The sequence below is a fragment of the Lepisosteus platostomus genome, unplaced genomic scaffold, assembly GCF_059453375.1.
Source record: "Lepisosteus platostomus isolate fLepPlt1 unplaced genomic scaffold, fLepPlt1.hap1 Scaffold_79_H1, whole genome shotgun sequence".
Taxonomy (NCBI): Eukaryota; Metazoa; Chordata; class Actinopteri; order Semionotiformes; family Lepisosteidae; genus Lepisosteus; species Lepisosteus platostomus.
This window is the reverse complement of record NW_028291691.1, coordinates 35,958-59,848: the sequence shown is the minus strand read 5'-3', so window position 1 is coordinate 59,848 and position 23,891 is coordinate 35,958. Positions and strand designations below refer to the sequence as shown.

The following is a 23,891-nucleotide window of genomic DNA, read 5'->3' as shown; positions in this document are numbered from 1 at the left end:
CATCTCGTCAGTAGATTGGATTCCAAAACTGATTTGGGTCAATATACATTACCTTTGAAATTAAAGTACAGTCTACTGTAGGGAACCATCAACTTAGAAAGCATTGGCCTTCCCTGGGGGTCAGGTAGGTGCAAAAGATAAACCTTTATCCTATCTTTATCTTAAGATAAGTGGCCAAGCAGTATTTTTCCAAGTTTCACCAAGCACATCATGTTGCCATAGTAGACAAAGTTCTATAAAATGTTAAATAACTTTTAAAAAAAGTATCTTGGTCTTACAGTACTGTACAAGGTGAATTAAACTGTCCCTGGTAATAAAAAGTAATTAGAAGCATCTCAGAAACTTTATCTCTAGAAACATTAGCTGTTTTATATCATGTAATTTAGTGTGATGTTGTCAGAATTCAAGGACATTATCACACACAGAAATTGGTTCAGTTAAATCTAAAAAACACAGCTAAACATGGGTTTAAATGTAACAGAAGTCTTACCTCTTGTCAAAAGATTTAATTCAAGAAGCGATGTAATAAATGATTGCTTATGCTTTATAAAGAAGCTTAAGTTTTGTATTTATCTTGTACCATAGAACATGATTTTCTTTGTATTTGAAGCCCACAAAGTGTCCAAATGACGCACTACATGATATAAGGAAGATTATCACATGCATATCGGTATTATCTTTCTTATGAAAATGCATTCCTTTCATTACCTTTTACTTTTTAAAATGAACTCAAATTGTGTATAATGTAATAATTTAAGTAGAATAGATTCAGGTAGGAAATATAGAGTCATGATGTTTATGGCTGACATCATTTCACATGGGTGAATTTTAAGCTAAGAAATAAAAACATTTACAATGAAGATACCATTGCTTAATTTTAAATGCCTTTAAAAAATAAATACCTCCTGAGAATAATTTGCCACTCCCAGATCCTTGGTAAGGTACTGTTTGAATCCAATCAGGAGAGGAGCATCCAGGGAGTGCTTTCTATAGAGTCCAGCTTGGGCCACTCTCTTCCGGCCTGCTGATACTTTTTAACTACTGAGGGCCTGTAAGGATATAAAACACCGGTTTAAACATTTTATACCTATAAGACAAATTAGAATTTTAGTAAAAAATAGATACATCTGAAAAATAAAAAAGTCTTACTGCTGATAGAGTTCTTCAGAGCTCACATCTTCCCCTTCCTTATCCGCTTCTGTTTCAGTTTCTAGAGCAGCCTCTGGCATCTCTTCCTCCTGGACAGCGGCCTCTTGCTCAGGGCCGCTGGAATGCAGGTAGATTCTTTTCAACATGCTTTTACATAATATGTTGTAACAATGATTTCAAAAAGAAACTACAGAAGCCTTACAGATTTAAAATTTCTCACCTTGCCAATGTGTCTTCAGGCTTCCCATGTACAAAAAGGCCCAAGGACTCTAGCAGTCTTACAACCACTATCCTGTTTGCCTCACCAGACACGATCTCTATTCTGTGGTAATCCACGATGACCCCATTCTTCAGGTGATTCATCATGTCCTCCCTCGCCTGTTGAGAGGCCATCCTGATCTTTTCTGCCGTGGCGTGCTTCATACACGCCCTCTTCAAGTGAGCAGGAAGCTGATCAAGAGTATTCAGGTACATCTTGCACACCAGGGGAATCCGCGCGGGTTTCCTTTGAAAATAAATAATACCATCTGTGTATAGAAACAAGCTAAGACTGATTTCTTAAATTATCCTTAATTTTCTCTCTCATAGTTTGAGCATAATGATTTTATTGCATTTATATAAGAATTGCTCATTGCTCCTAAATAAATAATGGTTTCATAAAAAAGTGAACACTTACTTGGTCTCAGTCACAGACTTTCCAATAGAAGCCATTGTAGAGTTCAGCAACTGCAGGTCCTAGAAGTGGGGAAGGAATTTTAAAAGAGAAATTGAATTACAATACAGAAGGAATGGCTGAGGGTTCACTGAAATATATAAATATACAAATTCCAAAGACTGAGTCCATATAGAAACAACTACCTTTCATTTTCAGTATAAGAAAAAAAAAACATTATCTTCCAAAGCATCATAAAATTGTCCCTTCTTCCAGACTCTACTTCTCTCTTGTAGTAGTATAGCAGACCTTTCCAGGTGAGCAGATCACAGAGTCCGAAATGAGCTTCCTCCATCAAGCAAAGTACCTGAACATGACTCTGTCTTCATAAAAGCGCCCCTGTAATAAAGAAATTAAATCCGAAATCAAGAGGGCAGTTGCCTACTGAAATACAAGAAGTCATCAATTTTAACCTAGCAACACATTAAAGGCTGCATCTATACAAGTACGATTCTAGAAATGCTCACCAGATTACGTTTTAAAAGGAACTGCGCCTCAGGTTCCGCCGAGATCTTAACTCGGATGGCAGGATTCAGAGTCCGGAGTGTGGACTGATGGCGCACGGAGGGTCCATATACTGTGGATCCCTCAGTGATCTTCCGCGTATTCAAACCGCCAGCGTGTGACTCCCCTGTCCCCGTGACCTCATTGCTCTGCTCTCTCCTCTGTGCAGCTGAGCCCGACTCACGGTAAAATGGAAAAAAATATGCCCTCGACGCGAGATTTATTCTGGAGCGAGCCAGTGTTGCGCATAGCTGCCTTCAAAGCAGTTAACCTAGGTTCGATTCCCGGCCAACGCAGTTGCGAATGTTTTCAAATGCTGTCATGAGCCTTGGATTGTGACTAGCAAAGCGAAGCCTTTTGAAAGAGCTAAAGCACTGCAAAACGGAATTGAAGGAGAATCTTACAGGGGATTCTGAGCAGTGTCTGCATACATGCAGTCAGATAAAGGTGCTGAAAGCTTGAGCTACTCTCAATGTCATGCTGCCCTTCCCCGGAGTAAATCTGTTACATTGAAAGAATGCTTCTGGCAGGTTCAAAAAGGGACCCTTGTTAATTGGAGAAATCAATGATTTCGAATGAATTCTGTATGCGTTAAAAGACAGCTATACACAGAAAACATGCAGGACACTGCTCATGATGTTTCCCGAGCCGAAACACAGTGCGTTTTTCCAAGCCATTTGACAAAGCCCACCCACTGAAAACTGCAGCAGATCGTGTAAAGACGTTCAACTTTGTAACTACTGCACGCACAGGAAGCAGAATAAATTCCTCTTTTCAAACTGTCAAAGGTTTGCTTTGCGAACGCTGCAGGACATCGCACAATCTCTTTTGAATGGGGACAAACGATTTCTTATGGGGCGCAGTAAGTACAGACGTTTAAAATGCTCCACTCATGCCGACGATGCAGCATGAAGAAGCGCAACCTAACGTTTGACAGACAAAAGCCAGGCGCCGCTATGAGCAATATGAAATCATACTGACAGCACACGGCGTTTCGCGCTGACACAAAAGTAATCTCGACAGACGCTGTTCTCTGCATAAAGCTGAAAGAGCTAAAGAGCGTTTCTGTTGACACGTAACAAGCTCGTTTCTTTCTACCATGATATCACCGTGACCAAATCTGTCTTTAAACACCTTGCTCAGTCTCTGACGAGACTGTCAAAAATTGTTTTCGCCGATTGTATTGCAAACCGGTGGAAGCGGGGTATTGGGAAAAGTTTTCAACTAGTAATAATCGCGCCTCGGCTAAACCTCACAGGCTACGATACTGCCACTGCGCAAAGCTGACGGTTGCCAGGCAACCGCGGGGATCCTATGGAAATCGTTATCGATCGTCTCATGGCATGTCGTTGCTGTAACGCTTCATATTTGTCGTCTTCTTCTTCTTCTAGCTTGAGGTTTTGAAGAATTTCATGACAGACAAGGGCTCCGTTGGGAACAAAGGGCGTTGTGAGAAAACCGTTGCTTATTTTCAGCAGCAGAAATACAACCCTTTAAATACAAGATGACAGAACAATGACGAAGGGCATGCCGGGAGGAACTCATGCACTACAGAGGAAAGGGGGCGGGCACGTACAGTTCACATTCAAGCCACAAGTACTATTCTTGGATGTTGCACAAACAAATCCTAACGTCTTGAAAGCATTGCAGCATGTTTGTGTCCCACTTCCCGTGGCTGCGGGACGACTGACACGAACGGACAAACGCAATCTGTGGCGTTTAGCGTGACATAGTCTTGCAGGCATCGTGCTGTCTCACTGCAATATTATACCGCTGGAGGAAACAGTCCATCTGGCCATGAAACTCATTTGAACGTCTAGCTACAGCAACTAACAATATCATGATTTATTCAGGATGTGTGGAATCAGCACGTCCCGGAGACAGCTTCCGAAATCGTGAGCATTCTCTGGTGGTAGGGGCGTTCAAGATGGCGCTCAGGTGGGAGGTAAAGTTTAGTGGTTGGGGAGTTTTTTTGAGTTTTTCATGACCTGAATATTAATTTTTGCTTTTTTTGACTACAGAAAAATAAGGACTTAACACTAGTTGTTTAAACTTCAGTTATAATTGAAAGAAAAAAAAACGATTTTTTTTTAGGTTTAAAAAGTCCGATATGAGTAACACTAGGAAAAGAAAAGAGAGTGCTGGGTCTTCGAAGGAGAACTCTAAGATACCTCAATCGTATATGTATAGCACTACAAAAAAATCGATGGCAACTAAAGGGAAAAGTGAAGCAGCTGCAGGGGCAGCAACAGGGCGGAAGCGCCGCGCGCCCGGCCGACGTGTTGGACCGGTGCGCTTTACGTGCTGAAATAAACACGCGACAGCCCCGAAATGTTTCCAGAGTGCTGTGCACTGAAGACTTGCCTGGTGCTCCTCCGTGCAGATTGTTTGTCCTCCTCCAGTGCGGGACGAGCCAACACAAGGGAGCGCATTCGCCAACATCCAGGCACGCAATGCGATTTGGAAAGCAGCTCCTTTCCAAAGAGTGGCACACGAACGATCCTTCAGTCCCGCTCGGGGAGCACGGAACCCCCGCCACACACAGCTTCAAGTAGCGAGTCAGGCGCCGGGGCTTTTGCTTACGGCCACACCACCCTGAACACGCCCGATCTCGTCTGATCTCGGAAGCTAAGCAGCGTCGGGCCTGGTTAGTACTTGGATGGGAGACTGCCTGGGAATACCAGGTGCTGTAAGCTTTTGCTCTCCCGGCCAGCAGGGGTCGCCGTTGGTGCCGTAGGCTTTGGGAGGAAAACCTGCAGGATGGAAAGGTGATCTATAGCCTCATCTCTAGAGATGTTTTGTTGCTGTGGCATGTGTGTGACCCATATTCAAAAAAAAACAACCCGTCTGTAAAACGAATATCGAAGCTGCCTCTAAATCTGCAAATGAAGATGAGTCGATAAACCACTCGTTTTTCGTATAACTAGACATATATTCATTTGTTACCGATTTCATTCATTGAGCACGGATACAATAGAGGTACAGCCATTCACTGTTTGACATGTCTGCACTGGTACAGAACCGAGCAATCAGAAAACGGGTGAAACTGTCTTTAGACTCAGCATACAGTACCGAGGCCCCCCATGACCAAATAAAGGCTAACCTCGATAATCAGCCTAAAGAACGCAGACTACAGCAAAACGACTGACTTTGAAAAGGGAATGAACGTCCGGAAGGAGTAGTGGAACTAGCTTGAGATGCTTCTCCGGACCCCTAACTAAAAGCCAGCGAGAACCAGCAGCGGCGTCCACTCCTGTCGAACCGGGATCCTTCCGCAACCACGCAGCTCGTGGTGTCCTAACCCTCCCGTATCTGATTTTGGTCCAAGCACATCAGGAGAGCGCGAACGCAGTCCCCCACTACCAGAAATTATGCAGTCGAGATTCCCACATTTGGGGAATTCGCAGGGGTCAGCACAGCCGGAGTGCAATGGCCGAGCCTCGCCCTGGGTGAACCTCCTTCTTGATCAAGGTATCTCCCCTGCCAGGTAAGTATGAGTTAAACAGGCCCCTGCAAGCGGGCCGCACCCACAGCACAAATCGCGCAGCCTAGGCCACCTCCTCGCCCCGCACGCCACCGCCTCCTGCTGGGCCCACTCTTTCACACACTCACACGCCACACTAACACTCAAAAGTGTGGGCAAAACGAGAAAACGAGCGCGCCGTTTCCTACACATCTGCAGTCGCCGTTGCGCATTCGCAGCATGTCCCGGGATGCAATTCGGCCTCATTTGCATAACTCCAGACCGGCAGATCGCCACGCAAGCTCGCGACGTGCGCCTGCCACACACCGAACAAACCTTTTCAGCAATTTCCAAAAAACGGGCCTGCTCGCCTGCCCACAAGGCTCCGTCTCTTACCTGCTCTCCAGAGCCTGCTGCCTTCTGTGCTTTTCTCTCGGCACCGCTGCAGTGCACACAACTCCTGCAGCGGGAGAGGGGGAGAAAGTTCCCGCGCTCCGCCGCAGGGAAGGCTCGCTCCGTGCGCACACGTCCTTTCGATGCCAGTCCAACAAGTGCTCCGCATTAGCTGCGTCGGGGCTCCGGCGTGTCGCACCTCACCTCACCTCGCCCTGCCCCCTCCTTGAATGTCTGCCGCTGGGCATGCCCCGCTCTCCTCCGCCTTATCTTATCGCGTGGAAGCACCGACAATGGCCACAATGCCGGGGAATGGCACCTGTAAAGTGTTAATTGGGGCACAGGAAAAGCCCGTCTCGTCTCGGGGGGGGCGGCTTCAGAGACAATACAGCAAACACAGCGGGGCGGGGGAAGAAGACGACACCACACATGCGGGTACATTCAGCTCCGGCGGGAACGAGACATTTGTCGGTCTTTTCAAGTGCCGAGAGCCGAGCAATCCTTCACTTGTATCGTTTCTCCCCGGTGACTAGATCTGGCCCTGCGACTCTCGACTGGGCTCACCCCCGGGGCAGCCCAGCAGGTGTAAGCCTGGCCGGCACCCGGATGGGATATTCCACCCCGGAAAAGCTCCGGTTGCTGCTGCTCCTGCAAGAGGTGTGACTGGGACCAGTAGGGAGCGCTCACCCTGCGGGCTGTGTGGCTCTCTTACGCCCCAGCCTCCTGATGGCGACACTCTGCTGCACAAACAGAGGTCAAACCGAGGTCCCGACCCTCCTTGGCCATTAGGAAACCCCAGGGCGTCTCTCAAAAAGAGACGCCGGGGGTGTCCCTCTGGTGTTAGTGCTCCCCTTTACCCATCAGTCGGGGTCTCTTCCTAATCCCCGTCTCACCTGTAACAATCAATGACGAGGCCCCCCTGTCCGTGAGATTTAGTACTCGCGCAAGAGACCGGGGGCAGAGCGCGAACGCGGTCCCCCGCCCCCCACAAAGTGCGCGCTCCGGGTTCCCTCTCGGGGCCCTGCAACACAGCGGAAGGGCAGCGAGAAGGAGCCTCTTGCTCTGATGCCGCAAGGCCACAAGAGGGCGGAGGCGCCGCGCGCCCGGCCGACGTGTTGGACCGGTGCGCTTTACGTGCTGAAATAAACACGCGAAAGCCCCGAAATGTTTCCAGAGTGCTGTGCACTGGAGGTTTTTGTCTGGTGAAGACTTGCCTGGTGCTCCTCCGTGCAGATTGTTTGTCCTCCTCCAGTGAGGGACGAGTCAACACAAGGGAGCGCATTCGCCAACATCCAGGCACGCAATGCGATTTGGAAAGCAGCTCCTTTCCAAAGAGTTGCACACGAACGATCCTTCAGTCCCGCTCGGGGGGCACGGAACCCCCGCCACACACAGCTTCAAGTAGCGAGTCAGGCGCCGGGGCTTTCGCTTACGGCCACACCACCCTGAACACGCCCGATCTCGTCTGATCTCGGAAGCTAAGCAGCGTCGGGCCTGGTTAGTACTTGGATGGGAGACTGCCTGGGAATACCAGGTGCTGTAAGCTTTTGCTCTCCCGGCCAGCAGGGGTCGCCGTTGGTGCCGTAGGCTTTGGGAGGAAAACCTGCAGGATGGAAAGGTGATCTATAGCCTCATCTCTAGAGATGTTTTGTTGCTGTGGCATGTGTGGGACCCATATTCAAAAAAAAAAACCCGTCTGTAAAACGAATATCGAAGCTGCCTCTAAATCTGCAAATGAAGATGAGTCGATAAACCACTCGTTTTTCGTATAACTAGACATATATTCATTTGTTACCGATTTCATTCATTGAGCACGGATACAATAGAGGTACAGCCATTCACTGTTTGACATGTCTGCACTGGTACAGAACCGAGCAATCAGAAAACGGGTGAAACTGTCTTTAGACTCAGCATACAGTACCGAGGCCCCCCATGACCAAATAAAGGCTAACCTCGATAATCAGCCTAAAGAACGCAGACTACAGCAGAACGCCTGACTTTGAAAAGGGAATGAACGTCCGGAAGGAGTAGTGGAACTAGCTTGAGATGCTTCTCCGGACCCCTAACTAAAAGCCAGCGAGAACCAGCAGCGGCGTCCACTCCTGTCGAACCGGGATCCTTCCGCAGCCACGCAGCTCGTGGTGTCCTAACCCTCCCGTATCTGATTTTGGACCAAGCACATCAGGGGAGAGCGCGAACGCAGTCCCCCACTACCAGAAATTATGCAGTCGAGATTCCCACATTTGGGGAATTCGCAGGGGTCAGCACGGCCGGAGTGCAATGGCCGAGCCTCGCCCTGGGTGAACCTCCTTCTTGATCAAGGTATCTCCCCTGCCAGGTAAGTATGAGTTAAACAGGCCCCTGCAAGCGGCCCGCACCCACAGCACAAATCGCGCAGCCTAGGCCACCTCCTCGCCCCGCACGCCACCGCCTCCTGCTGGGCCCACTCTTTCACACACTCACACGCCACACTAACACTCAAAAGTGTGGGCAAAACGAGAAAACGAGCGCGCCGTTTCCTACACATCTGCAGTCGCCGTTGCGCATTCGCAGCATGTCCCGGGATGCAATTCGGCCTCATTTGCATAACTCCAGACCGGCAGATCTCCACGCAAGCTCGCGACGTGCGCCTGCCACACACCGAACAAACCTTTTCAGCAATTTCCAAAAAACGGGCCTGCTCGCCTGCCCACAAGGCTCCGTCTCTTACCTGCTCTCCAGAGCCTGCTGCCTTCTGTGCTTTTCTCTCGGCACCGCTGCAGTGCACACAACTCCTGCAGCGGGAGGGGGGGAGAAAGTTCCCGCGCTCCGCCGCAGGGAAGGCTCGCTCCGTGCGCACACGTCCTTTCGATGCCAGTCCAACAAGTGCTCCGCATTAGCTGCGTCGGGGCTCCGGCGTGTCGCACCTCACCTCACCTCGCACTGCCCCCTCCTTGAATGTCTGCCGCTGGGCATGCCCCGCTCTCCTCCGCCTTATCTTATCGCGTGTGAGCACCGACAATGGCCACAATGCCGGGGAATGGCACCTGTAAAGTGTTAATTGGGGCACAGGAACAGCCCGTCTCGTCTCGGGGGGGCCGGCTTCAGAGACAATACAGCAAACACAGCGGGGCGGGGGAAGAAGACGACACCACACATGCGGGTACATTCAGCTCCGGCGGGAACGAGACATTTGTCGGTCTTTTCAAGTGCCGAGAGCCGAGCAATCCTTCACTTGTATCGTTTCTCCCCGGTGACTAGATCTGGCCCTGCGACTCTCGACCGGGCTCACCCCCGGGGCAGCCCAGCAGGTGTGAGCCTGGCCGGCACCCGGATGGGAGATTCCACCCCGGAAAAGCTCCGGTTGCTGCTGCTCCTGCAAGAGGTGTGACTGGGACCAGTAGGGAGCGCTCACCTTGCGGGCTGTGTGGCTCTCTTACGCCCCAGCCTCCTGATGGCGACACTCTGCTGCACAAACAGAGGTCAAACCGAGGTCCCGACCCTCCTTGGCCATTAGGAAACCCCAGGGCGTCTCTCAAAAAGAGACGCCGGGGGTGTCCCTCTGGTGTTAGTGCTCCCCTTTACCCATCAGTCGGGGTCTCCTCCTAATCCCCGTCTCACCTGTAACAATCAATGACGAGGCCCCCCTGTCCGTGAGATTTAGTACTCGCGCAAGAGACCGGGGGCAGAGCGCGAACGCGGTCCCCCGCCCCCCACAAAGTGCGCGCTCCGGGTTCCCTCTCGGGGCCCTGCAACACAGCGGAAGGGCAGCGAGAAGGAGCCTCTTGCTCTGACGCCGCAAGGCCACAAGAGGGCGGAGGCGCCGCGCGCCCGGCCGACGTGTTGGACCGGTGCGCTTTACGTGCTGAAATAAACACGCGAAATCCCCGAAATGTTTCCAGAGTGCTGTGCACTGGAGGTTTTTGTCTGGTGAAGACTTGCCTGGTGCTCCTCCGTGCAGATTGTTTGTCCTCCTCCAGTGCGGGACGAGCCAACACAAGGGAGCGCATTCGCCAACATCCAGGCACGCAATGCGATTTGGAAAGCAGCTCCTTTCCAAAGAGTTGCACACGAACGATCCTTCAGTCCCGCTCGGGAGGCACGGAACCCCCGCCACACACAGCTTCAAGTAGCGAGTCAGGCGCCGGGGCTTTCGCTTACGGCCACACCACCCTGAACACGCCTGATCTCGTCTGATCTCGGAAGCTAAGCAGCGTCGGGCCTGGTTAGTACTTGGATGGGAGACTGCCTGGGAATACCAGGTGCTGTAAGCTTTTGCTCTCCCGGCCAGCAGGGGTCGCCGTTGGTGCCGTAGGCTTTGGGAGGAAAACCTGCAGGATGGAAAGGTGATCTATAGCCTCATCTCTAGAGATGTTTTGTTGCTGTGGCATGTGTGTGACCCATATTCAAAAAAAAAAACCCGTCTGTAAAACGAATATCGAAGCTGCCTCTAAATCTGCAAATGAAGATGAGTCGATAAACCACTCGTTTTTCGTATAACTAGACATATATTCATTTGTTACCGATTTCATTCATTGAGCACGGATACAGTAGAGGTACAGCCATTCACTGTTTGACATGTCTGCACTGGTACAGAACCGAGCAATCAGAAAACGGGTGAAACTGTCTTTAGACTCAGCATACAGTACCGAGGCCCCCCATGACCAAATAAAGGCTAACCTCGATAATCAGCCTAAAGAACGCAGACTACAGCAAAACGACTGACTTTGAAAAGGGAATGAACGTCCGGAAGGAGTAGTGGAACTAGCTTGAGATGCTTCTCCGGACCCCTAACTAAAAGCCAGCGAGAACCAGCAGCGGCGTCCACTCCTGTCGAACCGGGATCCTTCCGCAGCCACGCAGCTCGTGGTGTCCTAACCTTCCTGTATCTGATTTTGGACCAAGCACATCAGGGGAGAGCGCGAACGCAGTCCCCCACTACCAGAAATTATGCAGTCGAGATTCCCACATTTGGGGAATTCGCAGGGGTCAGCACAGCCGGAGTGCAATGGCCGAGCCTCGCCCTGGGTGAACCGATTTCGATTTTTAAGAACTTTATTTTCTTTTCACTAAAAAATACAGGACATCACAAATCAGAAAGCTTTACATTCATATACATACTTAAAACAGTATATATGATCACATCTCATTACATTTTGACATGGTAACAGTTACATAGCAACAATTTTCTTTTTTTCTGGTGCAAATCACATTCTTTTCTTAAACTTGATAATGTTTTTCACAGTTTCTTGAGATATTGACCTATGCTCTCTATTTCCCACAGATTTTCTGCTTCCTCCCTCCCTTCTCTCCACAGATCTCTGAGGTAATAGTTCTCTCGGGTGATGAACAGGGCCAGGCTACCTGCTGCCTTGACTGGGATCTCGATGCCTTTGAACAGCCCCATGTTCCTCACTCTCCACAGGGCAACTTTCCCACTGTTCACCACGGCCCAGATCCTGTCAAACACGTCAGGAGGAAGTTTGACAGGAGAGATGCCGTATATGACGAAAGCAGCGGTCAGGGTAAATTGGGGCGAGAGAGCCAGCAACCAATCTTCAAACTGTGCCCAGAAGGCCTTAGCAAAAAAGCAGGACCACAGGAGATGGGATACAGTCTCCTCCTCGCCGCAGCCCACCCTAACGCAGCGAGGGCTGGGGGTGAGGCCCCTACGGTACAAGAAAGTTCGTACCGGTAAGCACTGGTGGACGACACTCCAGGCTAAATCTCTGTGAATGTTGCACAGAAACTTAGAGGATGTGTGTTTCCACACCTTCCTTGTTTGGGCTGATGTTAAAATGCCCACATGGGTCTGCCTATTGTTCTGGGGTGCAACGAAATCTTCCAGTTTTTGGACGCTGACATCTCGGAGGGGAATATGGCCAATTGGGTGAGATCTTAGAAAACTTTTAACTGTCCCATAAATTGAAGGGCATGTGTCAGAGAGTGGGACGTCCAGCTTGGGTCTGACACCCCACACTCTGAACACCTCCCTACCTACCCAGAGCCTGGAAAAATAAGTCCAGGTACGCGCTGCAGGTGCTGTTGCAAAGCCTCTCAGCACAGAGGCCAGGAAAATGCACAGCAGCTTCGTAGCAATATCTGGGACAGACTTCCCCCCTGAGGGTAGCGGCCTGTACATTATTTCCCTTCTGAGTCTTTCCTGCTTCCCACCCCATAGAAATTGAAACATCAATCTCCTCATCACCGCCGCAACACGGTGTGGGATTGGGAAGGTAGAAGCCAGAAAATTCAAGACAGGCAAGAGCTCGGCTTTGATGACCAGCACCTTCCCTGTCATGGTGAGGTCTCGGTCCTTCCATTGCATCAGTTTTTTGTTTAAGATTGGCAATTTGTTCTGCCAATTTACTGTTCCCATCTCTTCTCCAAAATACACCCCCAGGACCTTAATTCTCTTCTCTTGCAGCCTGAGATCATGTCCTTCTTTTGGCTCCCTCCAGTTCTGATAAAAAATCTCACTCTTAGATTTGTTAATTTTTGCGGAGGAAGCCAAAGAGAAACGATCACAGCACTGCAGAGCTCTGCTAATTGAGGCATTGTCAGAGAGGAGCAGGGTGACGTCATCCATGTATAGAGATGTCTTTACCTCTCCTCCCCCACTTCCAGGCACTGGTATCCCATTAATGGCCTGATCCTGGCGCAAGGCACAGGCTAAGGGCTCCATAGCCAAAACGCATAACAAGGGGGATAATGGGCAGCCCTGCCTCACCCCTGAACAGACTTCAAAGGGGCGTGATCTATTGCCATTAACCATGACTCTGCTGTTGCTACCTGTGTACAGCAGGTTAATCCACTTTCTCATGATGGGGCCAAACTTCATGTGCTCAAGTCCCGATGTTAAGTACTGCCGGTTTAGGCGGTCAAAGGCCTTTTCTAGGTCTACACCTAAAATGCAAAGAGGGAGGGAGCGATCCTCAGAGTACAGACAGACATCCCTCAACAAGGCCAGGTTGTCGCTCATCAGGCGTCCTGCTATCCCACAAGTCTGTTCTTTCCCTACCAGTGAGGCCACTACATTTTGTAGGTGCAGGAAAAGGGCTTTGGACAGGATCTTAGTGTCCACGCCTAACAGGCTGAGGGGTCTCCAGTTCTTTATGTCATTTTTTGCTCCTTTCTTAAACAAGAGAGAGATAGTGCCTTCTCTTAAGGAGTCAGGCAGCAATTCTGTCTTATATCTTTCCTCGAATAGGACCAGTAGCGGATCCTGAAGCAGATCCCAAAAGGTGCAATAAAATTCTTTAGGGAGCCCGTCAGCACCTGGAGTTTTCCCCTTCTGTAAGCTCTCCATAGCCTGTCTCAGCTCTTCTACTGTCAAATCCCTCTCAAGTACTTCCCTATCTTCTTCACTCAAAACGTTTTCTAGCTTTGAGGTAAAAAAATGAATTTCTTCATCCTTTACCTCTGTAGAGCTGTACAGTCTTGAGTAGAAGGCCTTGGTGCAGGAGAGGATAGCACTCGGCTCTGTTCTCTCTCGTCCCTCCTCATCAACTACACTTTCCATGACAGACTTGGAGCCTACCACTTTCCTGAAAAAGAAGCGAGTACACTTCTCATTTTCTTCCAAGAACTGCACTCTGCCTCTTAACAGCACTCCTCGACTACTTTCTTCGGCTATGCTCCGGATGTCCTTTTTTAAAAGGGTGATATCCTCGAGCACATCGAAGCCACTGTGCAGCATCGTGTAGAGACGCTGCAGCTGCCTCTGTTTCCTGGCTAGCACTCCTCTCCGTCTGGCAGCAGCCTTCCTTCCCTCAGCCATGAAAAAGGTCTTTGTCCTCATCTTCACCTCCTCCCACCACTCTCCTACTGACCCGTACAGACACTGCAAGGACAGCCACTGTGATAGTTTCTCCTTGTAGCGGGATACTACCCCCTCGTTCTCTAGCAGCTTTGTGTTGAGTTTCCAGAGGCCTGGGCCAAAGACAGTCCCGCCCTGGAGTTCCACTCTACACCCTAAAGCCTGATGATCTGAGAAGAAGACAGGCTGAAGAGTGACCCCAACAACTTTCACTCTCTCTGAGACAAAGCAATAGTCAATTCTGGAGCTGCTATTCCTCCCTGACCATGCATATCCTGCTGTTGTGGGATATATACATCTATATGTGTCTGAGAGTTTAAAGTCTTGAACTAAGTTTTGCAGGGCCAGTGAGCTGGAATCCAATTTTATCGGAGAGCTAGACTGCCTGTCTGTGTGCTCTAAGATACAATTAAAATCCCCTCCCACTATCACGTCTGTGCTACTTAACAATAGGGGAGAGAGTGCCTTGAGTAGCTCCACCCTTCCTCCCACGTCAGTAGGAAAATACACATTGATTAGCCGCAGGTTAACAGTCCCCCATTCCACATCCACACACAGCAACCTGCCATCTATGACCCTCTGAATACTTTTCAATTTGAAAGCCCATCCTTTGAAAAGAATGGCCACGCCAGAGGCTCTGTTGTTATTGTCCCCTGACCAAACAGAAGGCCCTTTATCCCACCTATCTTCAAAGCTTTTATACCTCTCTTGATAGGCTAAAGCACACTCCTGCAACATCAACACATCTCCCTCTCTCTGCTGGAGGTAATCAAAGACACACTGACATTTAACTCCGTCATTGATACCTCTGGTGTTAAGAGAAATTATGTTTAGAGCCATATTACATAAGAAAGTGGAACCAGTCTTTACAAAACACATTTCTCTTCGGTCTCACCTGTTACCTTCTTCTTTTTCTTTTTCTTCTTACCAATTTCCTGCCAGCCATCCTCTGAATGAGCCTTCATCAGGGTGGCAGCAGTAAAAGCATTCACGGAGTCCATTTCAAGGAAGGGGGTAGAGGGAGGGGTGGAGGGGTTCCAGCTGTCCCCATCGCCATTCTCTCCTTCCTCCTCGCTCGGGGAGAAAACAGAGTCATTTTTCCTTTTCCTCAAGTCCAGCTCCTGGGAGCACTGAGGGGAAAGGGGTGCAGCCGATGCACCAGTCTCCTCTTCCCCCTCACCCACCAGCTGTTGCAGATCCTCCGTGATGGACTGGATGGAGGAGAGGAGGGCATCTGTAGCACTTGCAGAGTCTGAGAAAAGCAGCTCCGCTGAATCCTGGGTATCGTCGCTGGACCCGCTCCACCGGGGGGCCCCACACTGGCCCTCGTTCTGAGGAGCAGGAGTGGGGGAGGGGTCCTCGCTGTTCTCGGGGGTTTTCAAACCCTCGTGCTTGTCTGGTGCAGTCTGCGGTTGTGGGAGCGTAGTGGATTTCTCTTCCACCGGCCCCGGAGCCACAGCAGGACTGATCCTGGCTGGAGGCTGAGACTCTTTGTCCAACAAGGGTTCTTTGTTTGACTTGTTGTTTGCTTTGGCTTTTCGGGCCGGTTTGGCTGAAACAAACACTGCCTCATCCTTTCTCATTTTGAGTTTATTGGCGTAGGCGTGAGGGCAGTTCTTAAAAACGTGTCCTTCCGAGCCACATAAATTGCACTTTGGCAGCATTGAACAGTCAGAGGCTAAATGTCCCTGTTTGCCACAGGTCTTGCAGCATTTCACAGTGCAGGAAGATGCCAGGTGTCCCACAGCACCACAGCGCCGACACACCTTTGGTTGTCCCACATAAAAAACATAGCCATTGCAGGCGCCCAGCCGGATTGTAGAGGGCAGGTGCCTTAAGCCTCCATTTACATTGTCCGGTAGTAAGCGAACCTCGAATTTCCTTGCTCCTGTTTTTATACCGTCAACATCTCTAACCTCAGTTCCATGGTGGACGGTGCAGTACTGGTTAAGCCAGGTGTGAATGTCCTCCGTCTTTGCCAGTTCCGAGAACATAACAACATGCACCGTTTTCCTCTCTCTCTGTGTCAGAGGCTGCAAGTTGATCTTCTCAAGTGCAGGAACTTTCCCTCTTTTTGCCTCAAACACATCCACGCATTGTTCAAACAGAGGATAGGTACCAAATACAACCTCAAATGCTTTCTGACCTGGGAGAGCAAAGATGAAATCCAAGTGCCGAGGTTCAAAGCCAAGTTCCTTCTGTAACACTTTTCTGCTGAACTGCATACGATCCATGAAGAGGTCATCCAAAAGCTCAAAACGTACAGCATTCTTGCGGGATCCAAAGGTTGCCATCTCAAACTGCAAAACAAACACTGCTTCCACAAAACAAGAAAACAATCCAACTACTCCAACTACAGGCTGATCAAGGTATCTCCCCTGCCAGGTAAGCCGAGAGCCGCAGGCGATGAGCCCGGAGCTGAACGGGCCCCACTGGCTCGTTTGTAAGGCCAGGTGCATTGCCAACCACGACCGGCAGGGCAGAGGCCTTGAAGGCAGCCTGGGCTCCTGCAGCTGTCCAGCCACGCACTCTGGTTTCTCTTCATCTCGTACAAATCTTTTGCCTTTTACTAAAGATTTCCATGAAGAGGAGCATGAATGAGTTCCATACAATTTTTGTGCTTTCCTGCCTTCGGGTGGGGCGCAGCTGGGCTGGTCAAAGAGAGAAAACAAAACCGCTCACAATCACTCTTATTACTGCGACTGTGGCCGTCTGCTCTGCGAGTCCTCGGTCTCCGCCTGTCTGATTGGTGCTCTTTTCTTTGGGGGGCGGGAAGTGTCCGGCCGCAAATATGAAGCGTTACAGCAACGACATGCCATGAGACGATTGATAACGATTTCCATAGGATCCACGCGGTTGCCTGGCAACCGTCAGCTTTGCGCAGTGGCAGTATCGTAGCCTGTGAGGTTTAGCCGATGTGCGATTATTGCTAGTTGAAAACTTTTCCCAATACCCCGCTTCCGCCGGTTTGCAATACAATCGGCGAAAGCAATTCTTGACAGTCTCGTCAGAGACTGAGCAAGGTGTTTAAAGACAGATTTTGTCATGGTAACATCATGGTAGAAAGAAACAAGCTTGTTACGTCTCAACAGAAACACTCTTTAGCTCTTTCAGCGTTATGCAGAGAACAGCGTCTGTCGAGATCACTTTTGAGTCAGCGCGAAACGCCGTGTGCTGTCAGTTTGATTTCATATTGCTCGTAGCGGCGCCCGGCTTTTGTCTGTCAAACGTTAGGTTGCCCTTCTTCATGCTGCATCGTCGGCATGAGTGGAGCTTTTTAAACGTCTGTACTTACTGCGCCTCATAAGAAATCGTTTGTCCCCGTTCAAAACAGATTGTGCGATGTCCTGCAGCGTTCGCAAAGCAAACCTTTGACAGTTTGAAAGAGGAATTTATTCTGCTTCCTGTGCGTGCAGTAGTTACAAAGTTGAACGTCTTTACACGATCTGCCGCAGATCTTACAAACGAGCCAGTGGGGCCCGTTCAGCTCGGGGCTCATCGCCTGCGGCTCACGGCTTGCGAGCGTGCCCAATCCGTGCGATAACTCGGAAAACACCCGGCCACACTGTGCCGGAAACGACGCACTCTGGGAAGCCACTATGCAAAGCGAGGTCCCAAGATCCCCTGCGGCCGGACACTTCCCACCCCCCAAAGAAAAGAGCGCCAATCAGACGGCCGGAGACCGAGGACTCGCGGAGCAGACTGCCACAATCGCCATAACAAGACCGATTGCGAGCGTTTTTGTTTTCTCTCTTTGACCAGCCAGGCTGCGCCCCACCCGAAGGCAGGGAAGCACAAAAATTGCATGGAAATCATTCATGCTCCTCTCCACGGAAATCTTTAGTAAAAGGCGAAAGATTTGTACGAGATGAAGAGAAACCAGAGTGCGTGGCTGCACAGCTGCAGGAGCCCAGTCCGCCTTCAAAGCCTCTGCGCTGCCGGTCATGGTTGGCAATACACCTGGCCTTACAAACGAGCCAGTGGGGCCCGTTCAGCTCCGGGCTCATCGCCTGCGGCTCTCAGCTTGCGGCCGTGCCCAATCCGTGCGATAAGTCGGAAAACACCCAGCCACACTGTGCCGGAAACGACGCACTCTGGGAAGCCGCTATGCAAAGCGAGGTCCCAAGATCCCCTGCGGCCGGACACTTCCCGCCCCCCAAAGAAAAGAGCGCCAATCAGACAGCCGGAGACCGAGGACTCGCGGAGCAGACGGCCACAATTGCCATAACAAGAGTGATTGCGAACGTTTTTGTTTTCTCTCTTTGACCAGCCAGGCTGCGCCCCACCCGAAGGCAGGGAAGCACAAAAATTGCATGGAACTTATTCATGCTCCTCTCCACGGAAATCTTTAATAAAAGGCGAAAGATTTGTACGAGATGAAGAGAAACCAGAGTGCGTGGCTGCACAGCTGCAGGAGCCCAGACCGCCTTCAAAGCCTCTGCGCTGCCGGTCGTGGTTGGCAATGCACCTGGCCTTACAAACTAGCCAGTGGGGCCCGTTCAGCCCCGGGCTCATCGCCTGCGGCTCTCGGCTTGTGGGCGTGCCCAATCCGTGCGATAACTCGGAAAACACCCGGCCACACTGTGTCGGAAACAACGCACTGTAAGGCACCTTGAAGCGTGCACCCCCAACATTCTTCTTTGCACATCTGTGAAAGGTAAACTCTTGAGCAAACTCTGAACCAGCTCTAAGGAAACTAATCCGATTAGACGTTACTTTGACTCATCCTTTAAGGGACCCTTGATAATTGGAGAAATCAATGATTTCGAATGAATTCTGTATGCGTCAAAAGACAGCTATACACAGAAAACATGCAGGACACTGCTCATGATGTTTCCCGAGCCGAAACACAGTGCGTTTTTCCAAGCCATCTGACAAAGCCCGCCCACTGAAAACTGCAGCAGATCGTGTAAAGACGTTCAACTTTGTAACTACTGCACGCACAGGAAGCAGAATAAATTCCTCTTTTCAAACTGTCAAAGGTTTGCTTTGCGAACTCTGCAGGACATCGCAAAATCTCTTTTGAACGGGGACAAACGATTTCTTATGGGGCGCAGTAAGTACAGACGTTTAAAAAGCTCCACTCATGCCGACGATGCAGCATGAAGAAGCGCAACCTAACGTTTGACAGACAAAAGCCGGGCGCCGCTACGAGCAATATGAAATCAAACTGACAGCACACGGCGTTTCGCGCTGACTCAAAAGTGATCTCGACAGACGCTGTTCTCTGCATAACACTGAAAGAGCTAAAGAGCGTTTCTGTTGAGACGTAACCCAGTGGGCAAAAGATGTATAATATACGTCTATTAAACGCATACCTTAGACGTCTAAATGTGGTCTGCAATTCGTCTAGAATGAAATTCTAATATACGTCTATTGTTATACGTCAATTATACGTCTATGATTAGATGTTCATTATACGTAAATGGTTGGAGTTCTATTATACGGATAAATTTAGAGGACTATTATACATATATGGTAGGAGTTCCGGATAACTTTAGAGGACTATTCTACGTATATGGTTGGAGGTCTATTATACGGATAACTTTAGAGGTCTATTATACGGATAACTTTAGAGGTCTATTATATGTATATGGTTAGAGGTCTATTATACGGATAACTTTAGAGGTCTATTATACGTATATGGGTAGAGGTCTATTATACATCAAAGTTAGGTTTTACAGGTGTAGAAACTAGTAAATCAACCCAATGATTTGGTTTAGAAATTTATTCTGAAAATACACATTCACACCTGAAAAATATGTATTTCAAATTATACATTGTATACAATCAATCAACAATCAACATATGGGCAATAATCATAAAAAACACAACTAGTCTTAAACTTCAGCTACAAATTCTGGTAATATGGCAATATACAGTATAGTAACGGCAAACACAAACTAATTACATTAACACACTAACTCAAAACCACATTTTGATTCAAATATACATTTTAAAATGTACAACTTCTATATTTCCAAGAAAAAAAATATTACAATGGAAGTTAAGACGATTTTTGTCCACTATTTGCAAACCCTGTGTAATTGTCCTAACAGTTAGAACCAAAAACCTAGTATTTTCAGTGTCCAGATCTCCTGGCCCCCTGCCTTGCATATGCATTCTTCAAGTAACACATTGCGTGCTCCTTTATTTCTTTTTCTGCTGATTTAGGGCGGGACTTCAGCACCGCAGCTAGGAGAAAATTATATAATATTACTTCCCAAATTAATGATGATTAATATCTTCTTTAGTATAATCTAAAAAATGAACGGTTTACTAAGCTCAAAGCTGAAATAAATGTATAAAATTTGGCTTGCATCATAGAAGTTGAGCAATAAAGTCTGTCCTAATTAAAGAGTACCCAAAGTTTGAAAGTACAACATAGAATAAGAATAGAGAAACGGCAAAACGATTTAGTGTCATCTTCCCCATTCACACCATTCCCCATTTCGAATGAATTCTGTATGCGTTAAAAGACAGCTATACACAGAAAACATGCAGGACACTGCTCACGATGTTTGCCGAGCCGAAACACAGTGCGTTTTTCCAAGCCATTTGACAACGCCCGCCCACTGAAAACTGCAGCAGATCGTGTAAAGACGTTCAACTTTGTAACTACTGCACGCACAGGAAGCAGAATAAATTCCTCTTTTCAAACTGTCAAAGGTTTGCTTTGCGAACGCTGCAGGACATCGCACAACCTCTTTTGAACGGGGACAAACGATTTCTTATGGGGCGCAGTAAGTACAGACGTTTAAAAAGCTCCACTATTTTTATGTGCCATTTTTTGCTTATTCACTTACTATTTTAATCAAAATAATATTAAGAAAGATCTGTATGTATTCAGATAGTATTATTATTGTTCATACTTACTCGTCAAAAGAGGATTGCTGAGATATTTGCGGATATACTTCTACGTTTGAAAAACGTGTCCAAAATGGTGACCAACGAATACTAGCAATGCATTGTGGTATATAACCGGAAAATATGCTGGGTTCGATATTTTCTCAACGTATGCGTTTATTAATGTTGTCGATATTATGGTTGAAATTTAACATTGATAATACATCGCGGCTATGTGCCCCCTGCTATGAGCTGATGTGCAATTTTAACGCATGCAGTTAGTAAGGATCGGTCACTGTTGTATGGTATTATATACAGTATAATGACATTATGGAATAGGATGGGGACAGGCCTGGCATCACGGGGGGAGGGAGGAATGTCGCCCCTTCAGTTTTGGGCAAAAAGATGTACCTAACTTACCTAGGAGTATACGGCACTCTGCACAGTGTACGAAGTAATTTTCGCAGTAATTAATTTATTATATTTACTATATTTATTATACACGTGTAAATTAATTACTGCGAAAATAATTTACTTCGTACACTGTGCAGAGTGCCGTATACTCCTAGTTGCGGCACACACGATACATACAGTAAAAAGCCTCAGGCACTGTGTTAGATGTGTTTTCGACGTTATATATGCGTTTATTAATGTCGTCGATTTTACGGTTGCAATTCGACTTTGATTATACGTCGAGGCGACGTATATATACGTATAGCCGTATTTTCGCCGTGAATATACGTATATTCGACGAATCAGTGCCCACTGGGTAAACTCTTCAGCAAACTCTGAACCAGCTCTAAGGAAACTAATCCGATTAGACGTTACTTTGACTCATCTTTTTACGCTAGGGTTAGGGTTAGCATTCCCACACTACTTAGACACTTTGTTTACGCTCAGTGCTTGATTTTCGGAACTTCAGGATGAGTGGGAATTTTCTCCTATCTGTCAATTCTGTTTTGTTTTGGAGACTCTTGGCTGCCTATGTTGTACAGTGCAGCGTGAAGGAAACATTTTCCAAAACTGTCAGCTCAAAAGTTGTAAGAAAACCTCTCCAGCTGCTTTAACTCTCTTCATTTTTGTCATTTAATGTGACACTCGATGTATAACTGGAGCCTCACATATGCAAATGGTGAGGCTCCAGTTCGACACCCAGTTCAATACCACTTTACAGTAAATGACAAAAGCATGGCAGACTGTGCCGGACCGGCAGATTACTTCCGCTTATTTTTACCACATTAAACAATGGAAATCCAACCACTTGCATTTGTGACACTTGATTTTGGCTGCACCTAAGACACTCTTAAATCTTCAAACACATTTCTCTTCTCCCGCAACACTCTTGTCTGTCGGCGCTATGTGGCAGCGTTGCATGACAACCCATCTCACCACGGAAAGGAACCTAACAGCTTTGGTAAGAGAGGAGAAAAGGACCTGGCCCGTACGCGGCTCAAACCCGCAACCTTGGCGTTACTAGCACCACCATCTAACCAACTGAGCTAACCGACCTCACAACAGTGGTCCTCTCTGTGCTGCAAAAAATCAAGCTCAGGGAATTTCTTTTGCCCTCCTTTGAATAGAAAGCCGTGTAATTCAGTGTACGGGCTTTCTCGTGCAGTTTCATAGTTCTTGTAACCCAAATCCTACACTGGCCTGAAGTGCCCCCCCATTTCACAGCATTTTTCAGCTGATTTAAAATGTACCTAAAGGAGAAGCATTATTGAAGACCATCAATTACCAAGAGCTTTTGTCAAAGGTTTTGGTGGTCATTTTTAATGACCACAGAGCACTATGACCTCGGTTTTACATCTCATCCAAAAGACAGCGCCCTTTTTCCAACACAGCTTCTCCGTCACTATATTGGGACATTGGGACCCGTACAGACCTCAGAGTGAGCGCCCATTAACACCACTTCCAGCTGGAAGCTTTGTTTTTCCCTGTAGCTCACCCTCATCCTGGTACTGACCTGGCTCACACCTGCTTAGCTTCAGTGGGTTTTCAGTTGCGAGTTGCAAAAGTTGGGATACAAGTGTAGCGGCAATGCTTGTTAATAAGACAGAATTAAGCGTTGGTATGCTGTCCTAAATGAAGCCCCATCTCACCGGTGCAGCCACAGAGAAAGTATTCATGCAGACTGATTTAAGTTGTTTTCTTTTGATAGGGAACAGCTCCCAGACAGGGATGCACTTAGCTAAGCCTGGCTATCATGATCAATGGTCATCCATTGGCGCCTATCTGTCTAGGGAGTGCTGAATGGACATCTGGACTGCATTCTTAAGTGTCAAGAGTAAGTGACTTATATCTCACCTTGACCAACCAATCAGGGACTGGCAGGGCGTGGTAATACCACGTGGGTCTCCAATGCCCGCCAAACTCTCAACCAATCAGCACACATCTGTGTCTTGGTCAAAAAGGGAGCGCAAGCTCAGATCGGGGCTCTCCTTGGCCATTTTCGCGCATCCTCAGAGACAATCACGTGACAACTGCTGTTGTCTGCATAGGGACTTGGACTTTGTTCTAAGCGCGAGGCCAAGCATCCCGTACGTACTCAGAATTCTACTAACGTGAATGCTCCGTTTGATCAACGGCAGCCTACAGTTGGACCCTCGTCGACAACCTGAATAGCTTATTCAGAAGCAGCGCTGGACCGGGAACGAACCAGTTTCTTCCCAGGCAAAAGAGTGACTTGTGAGGACTCGCGGTCACACTCTGTGCATAGAGACTTTCTACTAGCCAGCCGGACTGCTGGTAGATCCCCTCGGAGCAACGACTGCCCTGCGCGCCGCAGTCAGATTCCTCCGCCCGTCCTACTCCGAGCTGCACCTTGACTGGTTGGCTGGTAGCCAGAGGACGCCGACACAACGCCCATTGGACAACCGCTGGAACAGAGGCTGCAACAGAGCTTGTCAGCTGGTTTGGTGTTCGTGCCGGGAAATTCCAAATCCATACACAGTGGATAAGTTAACCCCATGTTCTACATTGCGTCTCGAGAATTCAATTGTACCTCAACACAAGTTGTTATCAAT

General features: G+C 48.4%; 1 long non-coding RNA gene, 10 other non-coding genes and 1 pseudogene across 11 annotated transcripts; 5 read left to right on the top strand and 7 right to left on the bottom strand.

The window, feature by feature from the left end:
• Positions 1-961: 961 nt before the first annotated feature.
• LOC148631188 (uncharacterized) lies at positions 962-1,626 on the bottom strand. Its single transcript, XR_015934820.1, has 3 exons — positions 1,370-1,626; positions 1,150-1,266; positions 962-1,049 (listed from the first exon to the last, which is right to left on the bottom strand). It is a non-coding gene; the product is annotated as an uncharacterized LOC148631188 (long non-coding RNA).
• A 1,882-nt stretch (positions 1,627-3,508) lies between these two features.
• On the bottom strand, positions 3,509-3,650 carry LOC148631187 (U4 spliceosomal RNA). Its single transcript, XR_015934833.1, has one exon. It is a non-coding gene; the product is annotated as a U4 spliceosomal RNA (small nuclear RNA).
• Positions 3,651-4,942: 1,292 nt separating this feature from the next.
• LOC148631186 (5S ribosomal RNA) lies at positions 4,943-5,061 on the top strand. Its single transcript, XR_015934849.1, has one exon. It is a non-coding gene; the product is annotated as a 5S ribosomal RNA (ribosomal RNA).
• A 635-nt stretch (positions 5,062-5,696) lies between these two features.
• LOC148631185 (U1 spliceosomal RNA) lies at positions 5,697-5,860 on the bottom strand. Its single transcript, XR_015934846.1, has one exon. It is a non-coding gene; the product is annotated as a U1 spliceosomal RNA (small nuclear RNA).
• Positions 5,861-7,648: 1,788 nt separating this feature from the next.
• On the top strand, positions 7,649-7,767 carry LOC148631184 (5S ribosomal RNA). Its single transcript, XR_015934848.1, has one exon. It is a non-coding gene; the product is annotated as a 5S ribosomal RNA (ribosomal RNA).
• A 636-nt stretch (positions 7,768-8,403) lies between these two features.
• LOC148631183 (U1 spliceosomal RNA) lies at positions 8,404-8,567 on the bottom strand. Its single transcript, XR_015934821.1, has one exon. It is a non-coding gene; the product is annotated as a U1 spliceosomal RNA (small nuclear RNA).
• Positions 8,568-10,355: 1,788 nt separating this feature from the next.
• Positions 10,356-10,474, top strand: LOC148631182 (5S ribosomal RNA). Its single transcript, XR_015934863.1, has one exon. It is a non-coding gene; the product is annotated as a 5S ribosomal RNA (ribosomal RNA).
• Positions 10,475-11,110: 636 nt separating this feature from the next.
• LOC148631181 (U1 spliceosomal RNA) lies at positions 11,111-11,247 on the bottom strand (annotated as a pseudogene).
• A 5,297-nt stretch (positions 11,248-16,544) lies between these two features.
• On the top strand, positions 16,545-16,658 carry LOC148631180 (U5 spliceosomal RNA). The gene has a single exon (XR_015934869.1). It is a non-coding gene; the product is annotated as a U5 spliceosomal RNA (small nuclear RNA).
• Positions 16,659-16,891: 233 nt separating this feature from the next.
• LOC148631179 (U4 spliceosomal RNA) lies at positions 16,892-17,033 on the top strand. Its single transcript, XR_015934832.1, has one exon. It is a non-coding gene; the product is annotated as a U4 spliceosomal RNA (small nuclear RNA).
• A 757-nt stretch (positions 17,034-17,790) lies between these two features.
• LOC148631178 (U5 spliceosomal RNA) lies at positions 17,791-17,907 on the bottom strand. Its single transcript, XR_015934868.1, has one exon. It is a non-coding gene; the product is annotated as a U5 spliceosomal RNA (small nuclear RNA).
• A 391-nt stretch (positions 17,908-18,298) lies between these two features.
• LOC148631177 (U5 spliceosomal RNA) lies at positions 18,299-18,415 on the bottom strand. Its single transcript, XR_015934871.1, has one exon. It is a non-coding gene; the product is annotated as a U5 spliceosomal RNA (small nuclear RNA).
• Positions 18,416-23,891: the final 5,476 nt, after the last annotated feature.